We start from the raw sequence: 8,978 nt of genomic DNA on the forward strand, positions 1-8,978 counted from the left end.
TGCCAAGGCCTAGGCCAGCAGCATGCCAGGCCACGGCCAAGGCAGGCCTGCCAAAGCCAGCAGCATGCCATGCCAAGGCCAAGGCCAGCAGCATGCCATGCCACGGCCAAGGCAGCCCAGCCAAAGCCAGCAGCATGCCATGCCAAGGCCAAGGCCAGCAGCATGCCATGCCACGGCCAAGGCAGCCCAGCCAAAGCCAGCAGCATGCCATGCCAAGGCCAAGGCCAGCAGCATGCCATGCCACGGCCAAGGCAGCGCAGCCAAGGCCAGCAGCATGCCATGCCACGGCCAAGGCAGCCCAACCAAAGCCAGCAGCTTGCCATGCCAAGGCCAAGGCCAGCAGCATGCCATGCCACGGCCAAGGCAGCCCAGCCAAAGCCAGCAGCATGCCATGCCAAGGCCAAGGCCAGCAGCATGCCATGCCACGGCCAAGGCAGCCCAGCCAAAGCCAGCAGCATGCCATGCCAAGGCCAAGGCCAGCAGCATGCCATGCCACGGCCAAGGCAGCCCAGCCAAAGCCAGCAGCATGCCATGCCAAGGCCTAGGCCAGCAGCATGCCATGCCACGGCCAAGGCAGGCCTGCCAAAGCCAGCAGCATGCCATGCCAAGGCCAAGGCCAGCAGCATGCCATGCCACGGCCAAGGCAGCCCAGCCAAAGCCAGCAGCATGCCATGCCAAGGCCTAGGCCAGCAGCATGCCATGCCACGGCCAAGGCAGCCCAGCCAAAGCCAGCAGCATGCCATGCCAAGGCCAAGGCCAGCAGAATGCCATGCCACGGCCAAGGCAGGCCAGCCAAAGCCAGCAGCATGCCATGCCAAGGCCAAGGCCAGCAGCATGCCATGCCACGGCCAAAGCAGCCCAGGCAAAGCCAGCAGCATGCCATGCCAAGGCCTAGGCCAGCAGCATGCCATGCCACGGCCAAGGCAGGCCAGCCAAAGCCAGCAGCATGCCATGCCAAGGCCAAGGCCAGCAGCATGCCATGCCACGGCCAAGGCAGCCCAGCCAAAGCCAGCAGCATGCCATGCCAAGGCCTAGGCCAGCAGCATGCCATGCCACGGCCAAGGCAGCCCAGCCAAAGCCAGCAGCTTGCCATGCCAAGGCCAAGGCCAGCAGCATGCCATGCCACGGCCAAGGCAGCCCAGCCAAAGCCAGCAGCAAGCCATGCCAAGGCCAAGGCCAGCAGCATGCCATGCCACGGCCAAGGCAGCCCAGCCAAGGCCAGCAGCATGCCATGCCACGGCCAAGGCAGCCCAGCCAAAGCCAGCAGCTTGCCATGCCAAGGCCAAGGCCAGCAGCATGCCTTGCCACGGCCAAGGCAGCCCAGCCAAAGCCAGCAGCATGCCATGCCAAGGCCAAGGCCAGCAGCATGCCATGCCACGGCCAAGGCAGCCCAGCCAAAGCCAGCAGCATGCCATGCCAAGGCCAAGGCCAGCAGCATGCCATGCCACGGCCAAGGCAGCCCAGCCAAAGCCAGCAGCATGCCATGCCAAGGCCTAGGACAGCAGCATGCCTTGCCACGGCCAAGGCAGGCCTGCCAAAGCCAGCAGCATGCCATGCCAAGGCCAAGGCCAGCAGCATGCCATGCCACGGCCAAGGCAGCCCAGCCAAAGCCAGCAGCATGCCATGCCAAGGCCTAGGCCAGCAGCATGCCATGCCACGGCCAAGGCAGCCCAGCCAAAGCCAGCAGCATGCCATGCCAAGGCCTAGGCCAGCAGCATGCCATGCCACGGCCAAGGCAGGCCTGCCAAAGCCAGCAGCATGCCATGCCAAGGCCAAGGCCAGCAGCATGCCATGCCACGACCAAGGCAGCCCAGCCAAAGCCAGCAGCATGCCATGCCAAGGCCTAGGCCAGGAGCATGCCATGCCACGGCCAAGGCAGGCCTGCCAAAGCCAGCAGCATGCCATGCCAAGGCCAACTCCAGCAGCATGCCATGCCACGACCAAGGCAGCCCAGCCAAAGCCAGCAGCATGCCATGCACAGGCCAAGGCCAGCAGCATGGCATGCCACGGCCAAGGCAGGCCAGCCAAAGCCAGCAGCATGCCATGCCAAGGCCAAGGCCAGCAGCATGCCATGCCACGGCCAAGGCAGCCCAGCCAAAGCCAGCAGCTTGCCATGCCAAGGCCAAGGCCAGCAGCATGCCATGCCACGGCCAAGGCAGCCCAGCCAAAGCCAGCAGCATGCCATGCCAAGGCCAAGGCCACCAGCATGCCATGCCACGGCCAAGGCAGCCCAGCCAAGGCCAGCAGCATGCCATGCCACGGCCAAGGCAGCCCAGCCAAAGCCAGCAGCATGCCATGCCAAGGCCAAGGCCAGCAGCATGCCATGCCACGGCCAAGGCAGCCCAGCCAAAGCCAGCAGCATGCCATGCCAAGGCCTAGGCCAGCAGCATGCCTTGCCACGGCCAAGGCAGGCCTGCCAAAGCCAGCAGCATGCCATGCCAAGGCCAAGGCCAGCAGCATGCCATGCCACGGCCAAGGCAGCCCAGCCAAAGCCAGCAGCATGCCATGCCAAGGCCTAGGCCAGCAGCATGCCATGCCACGGCCAAGGCAGCCCAGCCAAAGCCAGCAGCATGCCATGCCAAGGCCTAGGCCAGCAGCATGCCATGCCACGGCCAAGGCAGGCCTGCCAAAGCCAGCAGCATGCCATGCCAAGGCCAAGGCCAGCAGCATGCCTTGCCACGGCCAAGGCAGCCCAGCCAAAGCCAGCAGCATGCCATGCCAAGGCCTAGGCCAGCAGCATGCCTTGCCACGGCCAAGGCAGGCCTGCCAAAGCCAGCAGCATGCCATGCCAAGGCCAAGGCCAGCAGCATGCCATGCCACGGCCAAGGCAGCCCAGCCAAAGCCAGCAGCATGCCATGCCAAGGCCAAGGCCAGCAGCATGCCATGCCACGGCCAAGGCAGCCCAGCCAAAGCCAGCAGCATGCCATGCCAAGGCCTAGGCCAGCAGCATGCCATGCCACGGCCAAGGCAGGCCTGCCAAAGCCAGCAGCATGCCATGCCAAGGCCAAGGCCAGCAGCATGCCATGCCACGGCCAAGGCAGCCCAGCCAAAGCCAGCAGCATGCCATGCCAAGGCCTAGGCCAGCAGCATGCCATGCCACGGCCAAGGCAGGCCTGCCAAAGCCAGCAGCATGCCATGCCAAGGCCAAGGCCAGCAGCATGCCATGCCACGGCCAAGGCAGCCCAGCCAAAGCCAGCAGCATGCCATGCCAAGGCCAAGGCCAGCAGCATGCCATGCCACGGCCAAGGCAGCCCAGCCAAAGCCAGCAGCATGCCATGCCAAGGCCAAGGCCAGCAGCATGCCATGCCACGGCCAAGGCAGCGCAGCCAAGGCCAGCAGCATGCCATGCCACGGCCAAGGCAGCCCAACCAAAGCCAGCAGCTTGCCATGCCAAGGCCAAGGCCAGCAGCATGCCATGCCACGGCCAAGGCAGCCCAGCCAAAGCCAGCAGCATGCCATGCCAAGGCCAAGGCCAGCAGCATGCCATGCCACGGCCAAGGCAGCCCAGCCAAAGCCAGCAGCATGCCATGCCAAGGCCAAGGCCAGCAGCATGCCATGCCACGGCCAAGGCAGCCCAGGCAAAGCCAGCAGCATGCCATGCCAAGGCCTAGGCCAGCAGCATGCCATGCCACGGCCAAGGCAGGCCAGCCAAAGCCAGCAGCATGCCATGCCAAGGCCAAGGCCAGCAGCATGCCATGCCACGGCCAAGGCAGCCCAGCCAAAGCCAGCAGCATGCCAGGCCAAGGCCTTGGCCAGCAGCATGCCATGCCACGGCCAAGGCAGGCCTGCCAAAGCCAGCAGCATGCCATGCCAAGGCCAAGGCCAGCAGCATGCCATGCCACGGCCAAGGCAGCCCAGCCAAAGCCAGCAGCATGCCATGCCAAGGCCTAGGCCAGCAGCATGCCATGCCACGGCCAAGGCAGCCCAGCCAAAGCCAGCAGCATGCCATGCCAAGGCCAAGGCCAGCAGCATGCCATGCCACGGCCAAGGCAGCCCAGCCAAAGCCAGCAGCATGCCATGCCAAGGCCTAGGCCAGCAGCATGCCATGCCACGGCCAAGGCAGCCCAGCCAAAGCCAGCAGCATGCCATGCCAAGGCCAAGGCCAGCAGCATGCCATGCCACGGCCAAGGCAGCCCAGCCAAAGCCAGCAGCATGCCATGCCAAGGCCTAGGCCAGCAGCATGCCATGCCAAGGCCTAGGCCAGCAGCATGCCATGCCAAGGCCTAGGCCAGCAGCATGCCATGCCACGGCCAAGGCCGCCCAGCCAAAGCCAGCAGCATGCCATGCCAAGGCCAAGGCCAGCAGCATGCCATGCCACGGCCAAGGCAGCCCAGCCAAAGCCAGCAGCATGCCATGCCAAGGCCTAGGCCAGCAGCATGCCATGCCACGGCCAAGGCAGCCCAGCCAAAGCCAGCACCATGCCATGCCAAGGCCAAGGCCAGCAGCATGCCATGCCACGGCCAAGGCAGCCCAGCCAAAGCCAGCAGCATGCCATGCCAAGGCCTAGGCCAGCAGCATGCCATGCCACGGCCAAGGCAGGCCTGCCAAAGCCAGCAGCATGCCATGCCAAGGCCAAGGCCAGCAACATGCCATGCCACGGCCAAGGCAGCCCAGCCAAAGCCAGCAGCATGCCATGCCAAGGCCTAGGCCAGCAGCATGCCATGCCACGGCCAAGGCAGCCCAGCCAAAGCCAGCAGCATGCCATGCCAAGGCCTAGGCCAGCAGCATGCCATGCCACGGCCAAGGCAGCCCAGCCAAAGCCAGCAGCATGCCATGCCAAGGCCAAGGCCAGCAGCATGCCATGCCACGGCCAAGGCAGCCCAGCCAAAGCCAGCAGCATGCCATGCCAAGGCCTAGGCCAGCAACATGCCATGCCACGGCCAAGGCAGGCCTGCCAAAGCCAGCAGCATGCCATGTCAAGGCCAAGGCCAGCAGCATGCCATGCCACGGCCAAGGCAGGCCAGCCAAAGCCAGCAGCATGCCATGCCATGGCCTAGGCCAGCAGCATGCCATGCCACGGCCAAGGCAGGCCAGCCAAAGCCAGCAGCATGCCATGCCAAGGCCTAGGCCAGCAGCATGCCATGCCACGGCCAAGGCAGGCCAGCCAAAGCCAGCAGCATGCCATGCCAAGGCCAAGGCCAGCAGCATGCCATGCCACGGCCAACGCAGCCCAGCCAAAGCCGGCGGCATGCCATGCCAAGGCCAAGGCCAGCAGCATGCCATGCCACGACCAAGGCTGCCAGCCAAAGCCAGCAGCATGCCATGCCAAGGCCTAGGCCAGCAGCATGCCATGCCACGGCCAAGGCAGCCCAGCCAAAGCCGCCAGCATGCCATGCCAAGGCCAAGGCCAAGGCCAGCAGCATGCCATGCCATGGCCAAGGCCAAGGCCAAGGCCAAGGCAGCCCATCCGAAGCCAGCAACATTCCATGGCAAGGCCAACGCAGCCCAGCCAAAGCCGGCGGCATGCCATGCCAAGGCCAAGGCCAGCCGCATGTCTTGCCACGGCCTTGTCCCGCAGCGTGGCGTGCCTTTGCCTTGGGCTAGAACATCGCATGCCACGCCCTTGGCAAGCAATCCTGTCCCTCGTGTAATTGCCATTTGGTTTGGCTTTGACTTACGTATATGTTGCCCTGCGAAATGCTTGTCCCTCGGGTAATAGCCGTTTGGTTGCCTTTGACTTGCGAACCCGTTGCTAGTGCTTTCCCCAGTGGAAGCTTGTTGGGAAAAGTATGTCCCTCGGAAGTTGCCTGTTGCGTTTGTTATTTGCATTCGAGCTATCCGATGCTTGCTGGGTTTCTCTAAGAGTTTTTGCACGTTCGTCGGGCTTTTTAATTATTTATTTACTCATAAAAATTATAATAAAATAAATTAAAAATAAAAAAATAATTAAAAAAATTACTATAATTACTAGTGCCTCATCTTATAATTGTTGGAATTTTTCTAGAATTTTTTGAGTATTTTTAGTAATTTTTATTATTTTTTAAGTATTAAAATTGAAATAAATTAAAATAAAATATTCCGGTGGCCAAATATTTTTTTATAATTTTTTTTATGGTGTATTAAATTATTTCATACAACTTTCATGTTGAAAGTTTTGGCAAAAAACCATTACTTTTTAAAAAAACCCCATTATGACTCCTCGAACATGCTTGATGTTTCCTCCTGCCAGATTGAAAAGGGCTTAACAGGCTATTATAAGGGGGGGGCACCTCCCTTAAGGCTGGCCAGCATGGCCAGGCCACAGGCCACGCCTATGCCTAGGCGGGCGCTTGGCACATGCCATCGCTTGGCTTGTGGCATTGGCTTGTGGCATCGAAACTACATAGCCAAGCACGGGATGCGTCGAGTGGCGGCCCGCGGCGGTGGCGGTGGCACGTTGGCCTAGGCCAGCATGCCATGCCACAGCCTTGGCCAGCAACATGGCATGCCAAAGCCTTGGCCAGCAACATGGCATGCCAAAGCCTTGGCCAGCAGCATGCCATGCCTTGGCCTTGGCAAGCATGTCATGCCACGGCCTTGGCCAGCAGCATGCCATGCCACGGCCTTGGCCAGCAGCATGCCATGCCCCGGCCTTGGCCAGCAGCATGCCATGCCACGGCCTTGGCCAGCAGCATGCCATGCCACAGCCTTGGCCAGCAACATGGCATGCCAAAGCCTTGGCCAGCAGCATGCCATGCCTTGGCCTTGGCAAGCATGTCATGCCACGGCCTTGGCCAGCTGCATGCCATGCCACGGCCTTGGCCAGCAGCATGCCATGCCACAGCCTTGGCCAGCAACATGGCATGCCAAAGCCTTGGCCAGCAGCACGCCATGCCCCGGCCTTGGCAAGCTTGTCATGCCACGGCCATGGCCAGCAGCGTGCTATGCCCCGGCCTTGGCCAGCAGCTTGCCATGCCACGACCTTGGCCAGCAGCTTGCCATGCCCCGGCCTTGGCCAGCATGTCATGCCGCGGCCTTGGCCAGCAGCATGCCATGCCACGGCCTTGGCCAGCAACATGGCATGCCGCGGCCTTGGCCGGCAGCATGCCATGCCGCGGCCTTGGCCGGCAGCATGCCATGCCGCGGCCTTTGCCGGCAGCATGCCATGCCGCGGCCTTTGCCAGCAGCATGGCAAGCCCAAGCCTTGGTCAGCAGCAGCATGCCATGCCAATGCCTTGGCCAGCAGCATGCCTTGCCACGGCCTCGTCCAGCAGCATGGCATGCCACGCCACGGCCTCGGCCATCAGCATGCCTTGCCACGGCCTCGGCCATCAGCATGCCTTGCCACGGCCTTGTCCAGCAGCATGGCATGCCCGGCTTTGGCCAGCAGCATGTCATGCCACGGCCTTGGCAAGCATGCCAAGCCACGGCCTTGGCAAGCATGCCATGTCCCTCGGGTAATTGTACAAGTTGCCTTGCGAAATGCATGTCCCTCGGTTAAATTGCCATTTGGTTGGCTTTGGCGTGCGAACGAGTTGCCTGTGCTTTCCTTGTGGAAGCTTGTTGCGAGAAGTATGTCCCTCGAAAGTTGCCTGTTGCGTTTGTTATTTGCATTCGCGCTAACCGGTGCTTGCTCGGCCTCTCTAAATGTTTTCGCGCGTTCGTCGGGCTTCTTGGTCCTTCGGGGGGTGATTCGTTTTGGGGGGCTGGTGCACAGTGTACGTCGTGGCGCGTGATTTGTGTTCGGTTTGTGCGAGTTGGACGGATCCCTGCCTGTGCAGCGAACTCCACTGGTGCATTCCTCCATGTCCCTCGGGTTGTCTTCGACTCGCCTTCGGGTTGCTTGCGCTTCCCTAGTGGAAGGTGCCTTGCGAAAAGCGTGTCCCTCGGGTAATTGCCATTTGGTTGGCTTTGACGTTCGAACGAGTTGCCTATGCTTTCCTAGTGGAAGCTTGTTGCGAAAAGTATGTCCCTCGAAAGTTGCCTGTTGCGTTTGTTATTCGCATTCGCGCTAACCGGTGCTTGCTCGGCCTCTCTAAATGTTTTCGCGCGTTCGTCGGGCTTCTTAGTCCTTCGGGGGGTGATTCGTTTTGGGGGGCTGGTGCACAGTGTATGTCGTGGCGCGTGAGTTGTGTTCGGTTTGTGCGAGTTGGACGGATCCCTGCCTGTGCAGCGAACTCCACTGGTGCATTCCTCCATGTCCCTCGGGTTGTCTTCGACTCGCCTTCGGGTTGCCTGCGCTTCCCTAGTGGAAGGTGCCTTGCGAAAAGCGTGTCCCTCGGGTAATTGCCATTTGGTTGGCTTTGACGTTCGAACGAGTTGCCTATGCTTTCCTAGTGGAAGCTTGTTGCGAAAAGTATGTCCCTCGAAAGTTGCCTGTTGCGCTTGTTACTTGCATTCGCGCTAACCGGTGCTTGCTCGGCCTCTCTAAATGTTTTCGCGCGTTCGTCGGGCTTCTTAGTCCTTCGGGGGGTGATTCGTTTTGGGGGGCTGGTGCACAGTGTACGTCGTGGCGCGTGAGTTGTGTTCGGTTTGTGCGAGTTGGACGGATCCCTGCCTGTGCAGCGAACTCCACTGGTGCATTCCTCCATGTCCCTCGGGTGATCGCCTTTAGGTTGTCTTCGACTCGCCTTCGGGTTGTCTGCGCTTCCCTAGTGGAAGGTGCCTTGCGAAAAGCATGTCCCTCGGGTAATTGCCATTTGGTTGGCTTTGACGTTCGAACGAGTTGCCTGTGCTTTCCTAGTGGAAGCTTGTTGCGAAAAGTATGTCCCTCGAAAGTTGCCTGTTGCGCTTGTTATTTGCGTTCGCGCTAACCGGTGCTTGCTCGGCCTCCCTAAATGTTTTCGCGCGTTCGTCGGGCTTCTTGGTCCTTCGGGGGGTGATTCGTTTTGGGGGGCTGGTGCATAGTGTACGTCGTGGCGCGTGAGTTGTGTTCGGTTTGTGCGAGTTGGACGAATCCCTGCCTGTGCAGCGAACTCCACTGGTGCATTCCTCCATGTCCCTCGGGTAAATGCCTTAAGGTTGTCTTCGACTCGCCTTCGAGTTGCCTACGCTTCCCT

The sequence above is a fragment of the Camellia sinensis genome, unplaced genomic scaffold (assembly GCF_055761805.1).
Source record: "Camellia sinensis isolate YWXY unplaced genomic scaffold, ASM5576180v1 Unanchor6, whole genome shotgun sequence".
Taxonomy (NCBI): Eukaryota; Viridiplantae; Streptophyta; class Magnoliopsida; order Ericales; family Theaceae; genus Camellia; species Camellia sinensis.